The 13865-nt window shown below is 38.1% G+C and overlaps 1 protein-coding gene across 3 annotated transcripts in view; it reads left to right on the plus strand.

Annotated features, from left to right (window-relative positions):
- Positions 1-13865, plus strand: part of FBXO11 (F-box protein 11) — a 70653-nt gene that overhangs the window by 20221 nt on the left and 36567 nt on the right. The window lies entirely within an intron of this gene.

Below are 13865 nucleotides of genomic sequence, written 5' to 3' on the forward strand. Positions count from 1 at the left end.
GGTCTTCCAGGTAAATACTAATACCTCATTACCTTTTGGCCTTTAATATGGAAAGGTGAGGAGAGAAGCAGCTTGAGCCTTCCTCTTTAAAACTTCTGCACATTGGCTTTGAGACTGACCTTTTAGAATTTTTTTCTGTAGATATAATTAAAGAAATTGAAAAGGAAGGATGTTTCTATCAGTTACCAGCAATCAATTTTGTAGAAATGTTGCTGCTTCTCTAAAACAATTTTTTTTACTAATACCTTATCAGTTGCTCTCCCTTTACAAAAACACTGTTTATTTAAAAACAAACGGATAAAGACTTGGTGATGTTCCACTTGCCTGGTCAAGTGTTTAGAAGGGCCCTGGGATGTTTTACAGCCTAACTCTCAGTCAAAATATACAGCACTGGTGTTTTTCTGCTCTCAAGCCTTTGGGACCAGGATGATGATGAAATGAAACTGAGTCTGATAGTTGGGAAGGAATTATGGAAGTCTAAGAGAAGGACACAGTTTCTATTGCTTTAACAAGTAGTAGTTCTAATGAAATCTTCCAATTGCTGCGCTGAGGATGCTTTAACTTAAAGTAGTATTTCTTCACAATAGATTTTGCTGACAAAATACATTGATACAGATTATTTGACAACTTAACATAGTAACACTGGTGTGGAAAATATCCACATTCATGTAGCAGTGTAGTTTTATATGTGAATGGTTGAAAATACTGTGGTCTGTCTTCCTGTCCTAATGTTACCATGTCTGGGATTTTTAGAAGTGTGGAGTACTCAGAATTAAATGGGCTGAGGTTTTTGAGATGCTGAAGTACTACAAACTTACGTTTCATAGCAAACAGTTGGATTGGAGCTTTGGTGACGGCCAATGGTAAGGCCTTGTAATAGAAAAATGGAGGGTAAATACTTCAGGTGTTGGTATGTTAAGCAGGAACGGGAGAGCATTTACCTGATGGGAATGCTGAGCCAAGCAGTGACTGAATTGTTCTCCAGTGGTGCCTTCTGCCTTTGCCACGTTAACAAAGCCACGGCCATCTTAGAACGATGCTCACATAGTTGGGAGACTCCGCGAACTCCAGCCAACCCGTGCTGCTGCTTAGTCACCCTCACAGTCAAAAAAAAAAAAATCTCCTTATGGAAATCTTTTTCTGATGTCCTTCCAGTGCTCTAATGCTTTTTCACCTTATTTGTCTACAGCTGTAGACTCTGAACTTCTTCAGTGCTTTGGGCCAAGGAAGTCTTTGGTTTTAGTTTCAATATTTGAGCAGTTTGTCCTGCAGAAGAGATAATTATCTATAAGATTGATCATACAGAACTTATCTGCAGGTTTGTTGGCCATCTCTCTTGTTTGTAATACGATGTTCCTTCTTAACATTAATACTCTTTATACCTGCAACTTTTTAAGAATATAGTCAGATGACCTAAAAACCACAATAAATTAGTACTGTGAAATGGCAGCCCTCTCCAGCCAAGGTATTGTGACTCACGTAGTCTGTTGATGCACTAAGTAAAATGAGCTTGGCTGAACAAGAGGTGTTTTCTGTCCTGGTGGATCATTGTGTTCGGGAGTGTATCAGTGTGTTCAGAACTGCACACCTCTGACTCTTCTCCCACAGTGTGTTTTTGTGTATATGTCAAATTTGTCTCCAGAAGAATGCCTTGACAGCTCTGCATACACACAGAGCTACATTTCTGTTTTGTACTTGTTTAACTTTTCATCAACACTAAAAATTATTGAAAGGGACAAGATCAAGCTGCATAGGCTCATTGGGGATGTGGGGGTGACTGGATAGTCAGCACCAGTCAAGGCATGAAGGGGAACCTCACCATGGGGCAGCTGTCATGCCACATCTTGACATCTTTGAATACTTTCTAATCAGTTTTTCAATTTTTAAAAATCTTTATTTGGAAAAAAAATTGGGAAATGTAGGTAAAATAACCAGAAAAGTAGTTTATCGATTCCCCTTTTTTCTGCATGTGTTTTGTCCACTGACTCTCCAAAATGCCCTGGTCTGAGATATCTACCCTGTTTGTAGATATCTGAGAGAAAACATTTGAGGTCAGTGGGTAATGATAGAACTGTGCAGACATGAAAAGAGAAAATTGGCCATCTTAATGTGCGACTTCTAGATTATCTTTGGGTTTTTGGCACAGTGAGAAAAAGCATTCCTCTTAAAACCTCTTTAGGTCCTTGTGGCCTTTTAGCATAGAGTTTCTTTTTTGATGGCTGTTTCAGTGTCTTTCCATGGCTCACAACACAGCATTACTGTGTGTAGTGAAGGGCTGTGAGAGTCTGGATGGAAGGGGCTGTTACTGGGCTCTTCTTCAACCATATTGTTTCCCTATTGCTTTTTGCTGCACATGTTCAAATGCTTTTTACCATTAATGCATATGATTTAAAAACACTTTTTTGAATAGAAATTTACCATACTGAGGCATAACACATTTCTGGAAAGTGTGGTGGCTCAGACCTTCAAAATGGAGAAAATAAATGGCAAAACCCCCCTTTCTGTCTGGTCTTTAAATGACTGAATATCCAGCATTTGGGAAACTAAAAATAGGAATTCAGGCGTGTGAGAAGGAGGACCTGTTTAAGAAGGTAAAAGTTCAGGATTTTGCTGTAGGTATACAAAAAGACTAGACATAAAAAGACTGTGGAAGAAGAAAAACAGCCCTATTGAAAACTGTATTTCTGGATAATTTTGACAAAACCGAAAAAATTACTAGCTTTCTTTCCGTTTTGTGACCTATGCTTACTCTCAGGTGACCAAGCTTACTCTGCCTGCTTGAACTTTATTTCATCTTAATGTTGTTAAGAATAAATTTGAAATGGAAATAATAAGCATCTTACTTTGGTCAAGGAGGTATCTATAAGGCCTTTTTTTTTTAACATGGGCATTTCCATATTGTTTAGTGTAATAGAGTTTTAGTCAAATTGGAACCATAAGAAAAACAGCTGAAAGATACCAAGAAAAGAAGCTAGACTTATTTTTAAATGAAATTGTCAGTAATTGAAAATAGTTCATCAGATACACGGCATCATCTGTGGTTTTAAACTTGAGAGTGTTCACTGCAAAAAGTCTCATTCTGGAAACTCTTAAATTATGCAGCCATTACATTTAACTTCAGAATTTATCAGAAAAAAAGTATCTGCAAATAGTGTAATTAATTACCAAAAGACATAATTAACAGCCAAATACAAATTTTTGCCCTCCACCACCACCCACACACCTTGACAGTTACAGGTGTTTTAGTCGCTGAAATTTTACCAGAAGCAGAAATCAAAATCAGTTGTTATTCATTAAAAACATGTTTCTGAAGTTTGAATGTACATTTATGCAGCTGTTAGATATATATATATATCTAACAGTTCTTCATGATGTGAAATGACAGTGTCAATAAAATATACTGATGGAGATTTAATAGCTACTTAAAAAAGCTTTGAGAAGTTCATTGATGCAGCATTTCGTGCATGATACTGCTTTTAATGGCAAAGATACATCTTCAGTCAGCCTGTGACAGCCTGTTTTCCTTGCAGTTGAAAACAGGAAAGTTAAAACCAGCTGAGTGTCGAGGGGTGGGTACTTATGCAGTGCTCTGGAATGGGCTGGATAACTTAATGTACAATGAAAAAGGTGTATGTCTGTAAAAATAAACCTGTTTTTTAAAAAGTTAGTTCTGTTTAAAGGCAGAAAAACAAACACTAAAAACTTTATTAATGTATCGAAATGATGCCATTTGGTTTTCTAATAAAATCAGGGTGTAATTTTATTATTTTTTCCTCTCCAGATATCCACGAGCAGTAACTTCTGGATTGGGGTGTTTGAGACATCCTTAATCTACAGGGCAAGGAAGAACAGAGTGTCCTCCCTGTGCTGCAATTTCCTTGAACATATAATACAAAACCTTCTTTCCAGCTTTCCTCATGTTTGTTTTGCAACACATGTTGGCAGTGGAAAACAGATGATCCTGTTCTCCCAACTTGTATTTAAATAATGTATTAATACAGTAAAACTTGGTAGAAAAGCTGTTTAGCCTTTATCTCCCAGAATAGGTTTGAAAAATTATACTTGTTCTCTGTGTAGGATTTACTTTTTCTCAAAGCAGCTTGGGTTTAGGTAGGCCCTTAGTCTTTGGTGTTGTCAGCAGTTTTTTATTTTTACTGTAGCTCTTAACAAATTTAGTTTTGAATCAGATGTTGACTATTGCAGTAGTAGTGTTTTATAGTTTAATGACAGATTTCTTAACCCATCTTAATAACATATACGCTGGCAAATAAGTATTTCCCTCCTGCAGCCCGACGATACTTGGCACTTGCTATGGTTCCACACATTGTTTTCTCAGTTTTTTCCCTGAAGCTAAACAGAGCCATGCCTTCCTCTCTTGACAGGCACCTCAGAGTTGGTAATTTAAGGAACAGAATAATATGAACAGTCATTGAGAAGTTTTCAGAGTAAGGATCAGATAAGTGACTGCATGTAAACCTTGCCACAGTTAGGCTTGTAAAATTCAGCCTTACTATGGCGTATGTTAGGTACAACATATTTTTGCCTAGTTCAACGATAAGAAATGCTTGCTTTCTGTTTTTTTATGTATGCATGTTTCTGGCATAATATACACACACATATATATTATTTTAATAGCCTTTTTTGAAAGGTTAAAAATAACTATGTCTTATGACAAGGGGTCTCTTTGGTGAATTCAAGAGCAATAATTTAGCAGGAACTAATGATTTTAAATTTTTTTCCTTGCCAGTGTAATGTATTTACATTTTCAGGGTATTGTTGTTAGTTGTGGTGTTCTTATAGTGCTATTTCACACTTTCTTTGGGGGGGGGGGGGGGATGTGTGTGCTGGGGTTTCTTTTGGGTTTTGTTTGCTTTTTTCATTTCAGCTGTAACTTTTGAAATTCTTTGTAAGTGTTGATTGTAGTACTAGGGCAGCAGAAGAATGTAGTGTGCTTGCTTAATATCAGTGTAATAGTAAGGGGAAATAGCCAAAAAAGGCAGCAGAATTAATAGTTTTTTTTCCTTTTGCAGTTTGCACAGTTGTCTTTTTCTAGAGAGATGCTCTTGAATATCCACAATTGTGAGGAGTGTTAGCACAAGGTGTGTTTTCCTCCTATCTGTCAAGGTTACAAGGTTCCTATTTTTTCCTCTGGGCTGTTTGCTGTTTCTCTGCTTCTTCATAGACTAGTGATCAGCTTGGAAACTTTGCTTGGTACAGTAGGGAAGAAAGACAGCCAAACCCAGTAAACTATAAAGTATTATTGATATAATTTTTCTCCTCTCACTTCTTTCTTAGAGGAAATGATACTGACTATACCCCTTGTAACCCAGCACACAAGAAGAGCTGTCTGGCCTTTCATCTTGGTTGTTTTTTTTCCTTAGCCTTTTTGCAACTGCAAGACAGATTCCATGGCTGCCTTTCCTTGTCATGCCAGGCATTTCAGAAGCTCTTTAATTCTGAAGCCCTAAACCAGGAATTTCCTAAGATTATTCAAAACTGCTCTTTGACGTAATGAGGTGTCAGCTGGGCCAATGTATTGATAGATGTCAGTTATTTCTCATGGAGAGTCCACAGAAGGCAGATGGCTTTGCATGGCAAGTATCTCCAAATCTGCTACTACACTTAGTAGCAGGAGATGTGTATTCTTTTTCTGCCTGTGTTACAACAGTGTTCTGCAGATGTGGCTCATGACAGCGAAATCTGTGGGAGGCTTTCATTTCCTGAAAATTGGGTGAAATGATTGTGTCCTGAGATGGTGTTTTGCAGGGGTTATGCTTGAATAGCTGCAATGGTGTTAATTCATAATGAGACTTGTGAATTGTTTTATGGCCCTTTCAAGAGGAGCTATGTTTCTCTTGGTTTCCCATGGATCACAGAAAATTTCTGTAAATGGATCAATTATGGAGCGTAGAAAACTTGAAGTATAAATTGAGGATGTGTTAAGTGAAATCTCTACATTCTTGTTGAATTTACTCATTCCTAGACTGTGGGTTTGCCCCAAATTTTTTCAAATGTGTCAGAAACTCAGCTAGAGAAGAAATGAATAGTGTCCTGCTCCTTCTTCAGTTCAGCAGTGTTAAAAGAGGTGAGGCTGAAAATAATTACTGCCAGAAGTTAATACAAAGAGGAAATCACAAACTTCTAATTATTTTTCTGTAGTTATTGGTATCAAGACTATACAGACTTAGTCTAATTAGAGAAGGTAAGGCTTCTGCTTCATAGTTTAGGTACTCTGTGCTTATTAGAAATAATCTGTCCTCATAAATAAGTATCTCCTATTAATTTTACATATGCTTGTTAGAACATTTTCCTCCTGAATTTTGAAGACTGGTTTTCATCCATCACTGGTTAATGTCCAGTGATTTGAATGACATTGTTCATGGAAGTGAGTTCTCTGGGTTGTTTTGGTTTTTTTTTCTGATGGTTTATTCATTTGGTTTGTGTGATTTGATGGGGGTTGTGTTTGCCTTTTTTTTTTAAAGTACCAATGACTGACTCCACAATTCCTCTTGTTACACGTTCTGGTGACTTTGCTGTTGCTGTTGGAGAATCTGTAATGTCTTCCTGTCTCAGACACTACTTCCTGGTAAAATGGGAATTTGGAATTTTTTGTAGGGCCGAAGGGTGTGGTCACAGGGTTCCATTCTCACATCTTTGCTCAGGCACCTTGAAGTACTGCCTGAATTTGAAGTTTGAGGATTGATCAGAAACATCTTTTTGGTGGCAGTTCTTGAACCTATTTCAGTGTTTTTTATTGTTCTCACCGGCTGTGCTTCTCTAATGAGATGAAAGTTGCTGTATTTCAGCCAGAGAGGGAGATGACCTTTGAGACTGGTAATCTGACTGCCCTAACAAATGAAGTGATACAGCCAGGTAGAAATTTTAATTGGTCCTACTTGGAATCTTGAGTATAATCGTCACAATGGAAAAAAAAAAACCCAGCTTGTAGTAATTGTCTGTTTTATTTAGTGTCATTCAGAAATGTAACAGTGAGAGGCTCTTAGCACTGTATTTCTGAACCTTAAAATCTCCTTGGTCAGCTTTTTCACTGTAGCACCAAGGAACCATGCAGCAAGGCCACAGCATTGAAAGTGTTGCTTTCTTAATGAGGAATGCACCCAAAAAGGGTCCCTTGTCCCTTCTCAATGAAAGCTTGTCAGAGCAGAAGTCAAGCTGCCTATTAAGCAGGGAGGGAAGTTCCCTTAATACTTACACAGCAGCCACCTGGAGAGTTGTTTATTACTTTGCTAAATGTTATAGACAGTGTTGTAATACAGTTATCATCAGTCTGGGAAAACAATGTAATTTTAAAAAAATACCAGAAAATAAAAACTGTCTTCTAGTTTAGCAGTTCTACATGCTAGTGCTGATCATTAGAGCTGCTTGTTCGAAGAAAAAGGTATTTTTTTCCCTCTCTAAAATGAGTTATTTAACAAGCTGCTCAGGTGTGCAGGTACTTGCACAATTATTCGTGTCTTAATAAAAATGTGCGTGTTAATGATTTTTTTTTTTCTTTTTAGAAATTCAGTCTTTAACTTGACATTAAATATCTCTTTTGGGGGCATGGTTGTGGAAAGAAACCAGAATTTTTCATCAAATCCTCGTTTTCACTTTTTGATTCTCGCTTTTGAAAAGGAATATATTCTTTGTAGCTGGAGGGTTTTTAACTGGTGTTAACACATGGTTTTTGTGCTAGGTGGTTTTGGACTGTGAGCTCCCTAGGGAATGAAGTGTAAAGATATGAATAGCTATTTGTAACTGCTGATAATTTTTTAAGAAATATAGATGAGGACAAGTTTTGGGCTTGCAGCCAGTGTATCTTTCCCATTTGTCTCTTTTTCTATTAGTCTGTTTTGTGTCAGCTCTAAGAATTTAAGTTTTCCCTTGCTGTGTAAACCATGCTTTCCTGTGCAGCATTTTGGGGGTGCCAGCTGACCTAGCAGACCTTTGGGGGTGTGGTGTCTCTGTCTGGTTGGAGTGACCCGTGTGAAGATTGTTGTAGCGGGCTTCACAATGTGCTGAGGAGGAAAAAAGATCAGATTCCTGGGATCTCATGGAAATTAACTTTTGTCTAAGAATAACACTGAGAAATTACATCAGCTTTAAGAAACTCTCTATGTAGCTAGAAGTAGTTGCTTTTCTTATTTTAGAAAATACTTATAAATATGTTGTGAAATTAACATGAGCTTCTGGATAAATACAGATAGAGTTTGAGCGTCTGATCTATTCTTACTCTTTTTAGGCCATCATGACTGCACGACCTATTTCCAGAGAGAGTAATAAGATGTCTTATTTAGGTATTGATGTTTAAAAGCTTAAAATGTAAATGCAGAAAAAAGTGCTGTTTGATTCTTTGGGTGGAAGGTGGTGTGGTGTGTGTGTAATCCTTAAATTTTGCTCTATACAAGTGCTGTGACATAGTTTAAGCATAATTTTCCCCCCCTCTTTGAATTTAAGAAATAAATCTCATACAGGAAAATTTCAAAGTATTCCACACAATTTTTGTTTATTTGATAAACTGTTACAAGCTGCAGTGTGCTTTGCATATTGTTGTATATCTTTGGTTTATTGCCAGTAAGAAATTGTATGTATATTTAAAATATTCTAGTAGTCAGTAATGGTTATTGTGTCTGGTTGTTGCTTCCCAGAAGGCAGGAATGCCTTTATTCCATATGGCATTCAGGAAGTCTGATCTTTCTGTAGTCTTTAAGAAAGCATACATTTTTAATGTTAGGTCTGTCCCCTTTCCAATCTGAGAGCCTGCTACTCTGAGTAGCAGTTCTGACTCAGTCTTTTTCTTGAGGGTCTCTTCCAGCTCCAAACAGCATTGTCTCCAGTCAGAAGTTAATCCTTCTCCTTGACCAGTGCCATCAGTAGTTCCTTTTCTTCTTTTAGAAAATACTTATAAATATGTTGTAAAATTAACGTGAGCTTCTGGATAAATACAGCTAGAGTTTGAGCGTTTACCTGACACAAAATGCTACCTTTTAGATTTTACCTTTTTGTGAGCTGATCTGCTCTTGATAATTCTTGAAAAATGCTGCAGGGTTTCTTTCTATAATAATTTAAAAATATATCACAGTATTTATTAAAGTCTCTGCTAATAGTAGCAAATGAGTTTGCAGCTACTTATTTTAATACCATGTTTTTGACATTCAGCATTTTATAAAATGGTATAGCTGTATATATGGAGTAGCTGTATATGTGCCTCCTGTTTCTTGTGGACCTTTTTTTTTTTTCCAAGTCCACCGTGGCAAAGTAGAATTTGACTGTAAAGGACCACCACAATGCTTCTGCCTTTCAGGACATGTTGGATCTGAGTTCTGTGAACTTTGCATGTCATCTTTCTCAGTTTTGTAGGGGTTATGCTAGCTTTGGGTGGGGGTTGCTGGGGGTGCACTTGCTGTTTTAGTTGTGGTGTTCCTAGCTAGTGTTTTTTTTCTCTTCAGAGAGATCCTCAGATAGCTCTCAGAAGAAAATGGTCTCCATTTCAAAAGCAACCTTAAGCCATCCATAATTTAAACTAATCCTTAAATGCTGCCTGGAATCAACATGTAAGCCTCTCCTAGTGTGAGAAACCTTTGCTCTGAGATACAGAGTAGTATGTGCAAATTCTATATTCAGTATCTTTCATGTTTTGGTGCTGTATCTGCTTTCAGGTGTCAGCCACTTGTTAGGAATGTTTTCAAGGACACAGGATGAGTGTCAGTCACACTGCTGATACATGCATTTATTTAACAGCTCACTCCCAGAGACTTGCTCCTTATAGAAAAATGGTGAGTGGGTGTGTTTGCTTGGTTTTTTTGGGCAGCAGTTTGTTGCAGAGATGTTGCTGTAAGTGCAAATAGAGACCTGCCTTGAATCTCTGTTCTGTAAATTATTTGCCTTCGTTGTTAGCTCTGTTGGGGGTTCCTTCCTCTCTACTCCTTTAAATTTGTGTCATCCTGTATTTTCTGTTGATTTTTGAGTTAATCCAGAAGTGGATCCAATGAAGTAGCTGGGGTTATCATCTTACAGGCTGGCAGGATGCTTGATAAGGGTTTTGCCAGATTTATGGCAAGATGAGCTCAATCCAGAGCAAATGTTCAGTTAACATTTTAGTGCCTTAGTTTGTGTTTTCTTCTAGTTATGAAGATGAACAGTGTTGAATGTTTTTTTGTTTTAATAATTTATTATTTCATTCTGAAATTGTGCTGGTTCTACTTAAAACACTGTTTAAGGAACTCTTCCTGTTAAAATTTGTTTGATAGGCAAGATGAATCATGGCTTCATTCAAACAGGTTCAGTATGGATTACCTTTATTTTTCAGAGCTGCTCTTCTAGATCTGCTCTCAGTTTGATACAGTCCTGTCTGAAAACTGGTTGGTTAGATTTCTCACCAGATTTTCCCCCAGCCTGCCAGAGCAATTTCAGTGCTGTGTCTGTTTGGAAATATCTGCCACCCCCAGGACTCTGCTTCTCTTGACTACATATCTTTTTGGTTGCTTGGTTTTGCTCCTCCTGCCCATTTGGGGAAGGTGGAGAAAACCAGCACAAAAATGTGATGTTGAAGAGTTAAAACTTAAGTGTTCAAACACTACAGATTAGTGTATGAGCTGCCTTCTTTGTTACCCTCTCCCTGCTTTTTCTTTTTTATGATGAGTCTGTTGGGAATTGGAAACTTTTTTCTTTTTATTTTAAAGAATTTATCAACCTTACAGTTGTCAATTATATTTGCAGTGTTTTTTGGGAAATATTATCTGAACACATGTAAGGTAGAAACGCAACCATGTACACGTGTTTTGGAACATGATATATTTTCTCTAGAAGTGACCTAGGTGTGTATATTTTTTAATAGATAGCTCTTGACAACACTTTGTTACTTCTCTGTAACTTATGTCTTCATGAAACAAAAGAAATCAATTGTATAATTTTATTTTTTCTTTATTTTGATGTACTCGCTTCCACAGCATCTGTGGAAATACAAAGCACTTTAGACAGTAGCTGCTAGAATGGCAGATTTTTCTTCTTTCCCTCCTGGAAGTATTTGTCCTTTTTGATCTTTTGCGGGTCTTAAAGCTTATAGTGTTGCAGTTCAGGTTTGTGAGTTGTTTTGAACTATCAGATGAGATAATTCTTAATTAAAATTTAGGTTTTGACCTGTCAGAGTTTCAAAGTTCAGTAAACATGATTTTATTTGAAATTATTTTATCTTACTATACAATATAATTGCTGTAAAATATTTGGGTAAATATTTTTATTTGAGAGCAGACTCAGCTTAATTTAATCTCTTAAAAAAACTGCAAACATACTGACTTGGTTGAGACTGTGACAGCATCTGGCAGTCATTTCAGCAGGTGTTTGTATGATGATATTAATATTACACACACACGCTTCCAAATTTGTTTATTGACTTTTATGCTTCTATCATCAACAAATGTGATTATAATGCTTTTTATGTATGTTACTGGCTGATACTGTTACACTTTTCTCAAATTATTTTGGAGGCACTGTATTTTAAAACAGATATTTCTGCTCTAAAGCAGGTGTATGTTGAAGCGTGTTTTAGGGAAGGATTTTCAAAATTGAGCTCTGGCAGTCTGGTATAAGAGTTTTCTTGCTCAGGGAAGGGCAGTGTGCAGCGTTGAAGTATTACTTGGTGAGCAGCATCTTTCTGAAGGCTTCCAGTGTAGCTGCTTCAGTCTGCTCAGGGCTCTCAGGGAGCATCTGGAAAGCTAAAACCAAGCACCAAGGCTACTCCTTGAGGAGGTCAGTCAAGACCTTCAGGTTTCCTGGTTTGGTTTCACTTGGCAGTAACTACACAGGCTGCATCTGGAAAAATAGGATCTTGTTATTCCTGAAGTGTCAGAAATCCGTGCAGAAGCCCCTCAGAAGTGTGGCAAAAAGTGCTGGTGAGAGACATTGTGGTATCCTTCCCTCGTCTTCCTTGGTGTTCAGATGGAAAAAGGAAGATTTTAATTCTTCTGGTACCTGCTGTGTGTGCATATCCCTTGTCATCTGTGCTGGAAGAGCAATTTTTAGTAGGACTCCTGCCATTTTCCTCAACACACTGCAAGAAAATGAATATATTTCTGTTCTGCTTAGCCAGTCCTTGAGTGTTTCAGCCAAACTGATCTTTCATTCCATTTTACCCCACAGGCTTCTGCTGTCTCTTTTCAGCAGTAATGTGTTCTGTCCTTTGTGGCCTCCATGGGTGTTCTTGTGAAGACCTGATTGGGGTTTATCTGTGCCTTTCCATCATCTGCTGGGAGATGGAAATTATCTGCTTTGCCTTCTATTTTTTCCCCTGTTATCTTTGCTTATTATGCTGTTGCTGTGTTTTCTGTGGCAATTTTGAACCGTTGTACTGACCATCCAGAACTGGGGAAAATCCCCGCTGTTGTGACAGTCATCTTGTGTCTTCAATGCAAAACAGGGGAGCAGGGGGGGATTGAGACACCATGCTCAAAGTCCCCAGGTAGTTTCTGGGGGATATCAGCAACAGTAATCACGTTACTGTATCAAATCTAAAATAGAAACAAGGGCTGCAAAATCGATCCCTGCTGCAGTGTCTGAGTACATTTGGGTGTTTTGCTGTGGGGAGCCTTGGGACTGGTGGTGGTGCCTGAATTCCTCCTGGCAGGGCCTGCTTCACACCCACGGCTGCTTTTCTGCTCTGGTGTGCCAGGGAAGGCTGGGAGCTCTCCTGTAGCAGCTTCTGTCTTCTGCCTGCCTTGTTAAATTGAGAGGGTGTTTTCCATCAGAGATGCAAAGAAACGCATAAAACCAAGTGACTGATGCATGAGTGTGCATTGAGTCTGCTCTGAGGTCACTGGCCTCCTACAGGCAGTGATCCCCACGCTGGGCCAGACACGCCTTCACAGCAAAACTCACTGCAGTTCATCTGTCAATGTCCTTTAGGCTTTTTGCATAATTCATAAATACTTGCCCTTCCTAGGTAGTGAGGTGGTCAGATACGAGGTGTGCCTGAGAAGCAGCAGACTGAGCCAGCTTCCAGCAGAACTTTGGAGGTGGCTCTCTTATAAAAAGTGGTGGATCTTGATAGAAATTTCACAGTTCACTTCTGTCCTTAAAGACCTGTGCTGTTGGTGGTTCTTCCCAGTCATGTGGTCTTGTGGCTGTGCTGAGCTGGACCAGCTGCTGGGCTGGCTGAAGGCTGATCATGGAGGTACTTGCAGGTTAATTTTCAGGTGGATTAATGAGCTGATGAAGCTCTTTTCTATTGCTCTGAGGAGTCTGTGTCTAGGTACACACATCACCAGTGAACTTCATCTTTGCACAGCTTCTGTCTTCTATTTGGATGTTGTGGCAGTGTTGTGATCTCTAATGGTATGCAGCAAGGTTGCCATTTATAACTATCTGCTAAGGAAGAGCACAAATAGTTTGGGGTTTTGGTGGTTTTTTTCACTGATGTAGCAGCTCAGGCTGCATGGTATGTATAATCCAATATAAGCACAATGTTTTGTAATTTATGTCGAAAAACCCCAAGCCAGAAACCATTAAGAAAATCATGAGATTAAGATTTTGAAATGCGAATGAGTCACTTCAGAATTGCATTGCTTTGTTTTTTTAAGCAGGCTACTGTAGTATTGGGAGTTTTATTGGTGCCATATTGGGATCTTTTTTGTGTTGTGTTGTTTTGGTTTCTTTTACATTAGTCTCTTCAACGTAATATATTCAGGAAAACTGCTGGCTCTGTGGCATTGCTTTTATGACTTTTATTTTCACATCATATTTTGCCCAGTTTAAGGAGTAAAAGGCAATTAAAATGAAAAGGAAATGCAAAATTGTTTTCTCATAGTTAAGCATCTGCAGAAACTATATCTTTTTCTTAAGTAGAGTTGGTTTTAATTTATTTTCTAGAT

This window comes from Passer montanus, unplaced genomic scaffold, assembly GCF_014805655.1.
Source record: "Passer montanus isolate IOZ18808 unplaced genomic scaffold, ASM1480565v1 scaffold2, whole genome shotgun sequence".
Classification (NCBI taxonomy): Eukaryota; Metazoa; Chordata; class Aves; order Passeriformes; family Passeridae; genus Passer; species Passer montanus.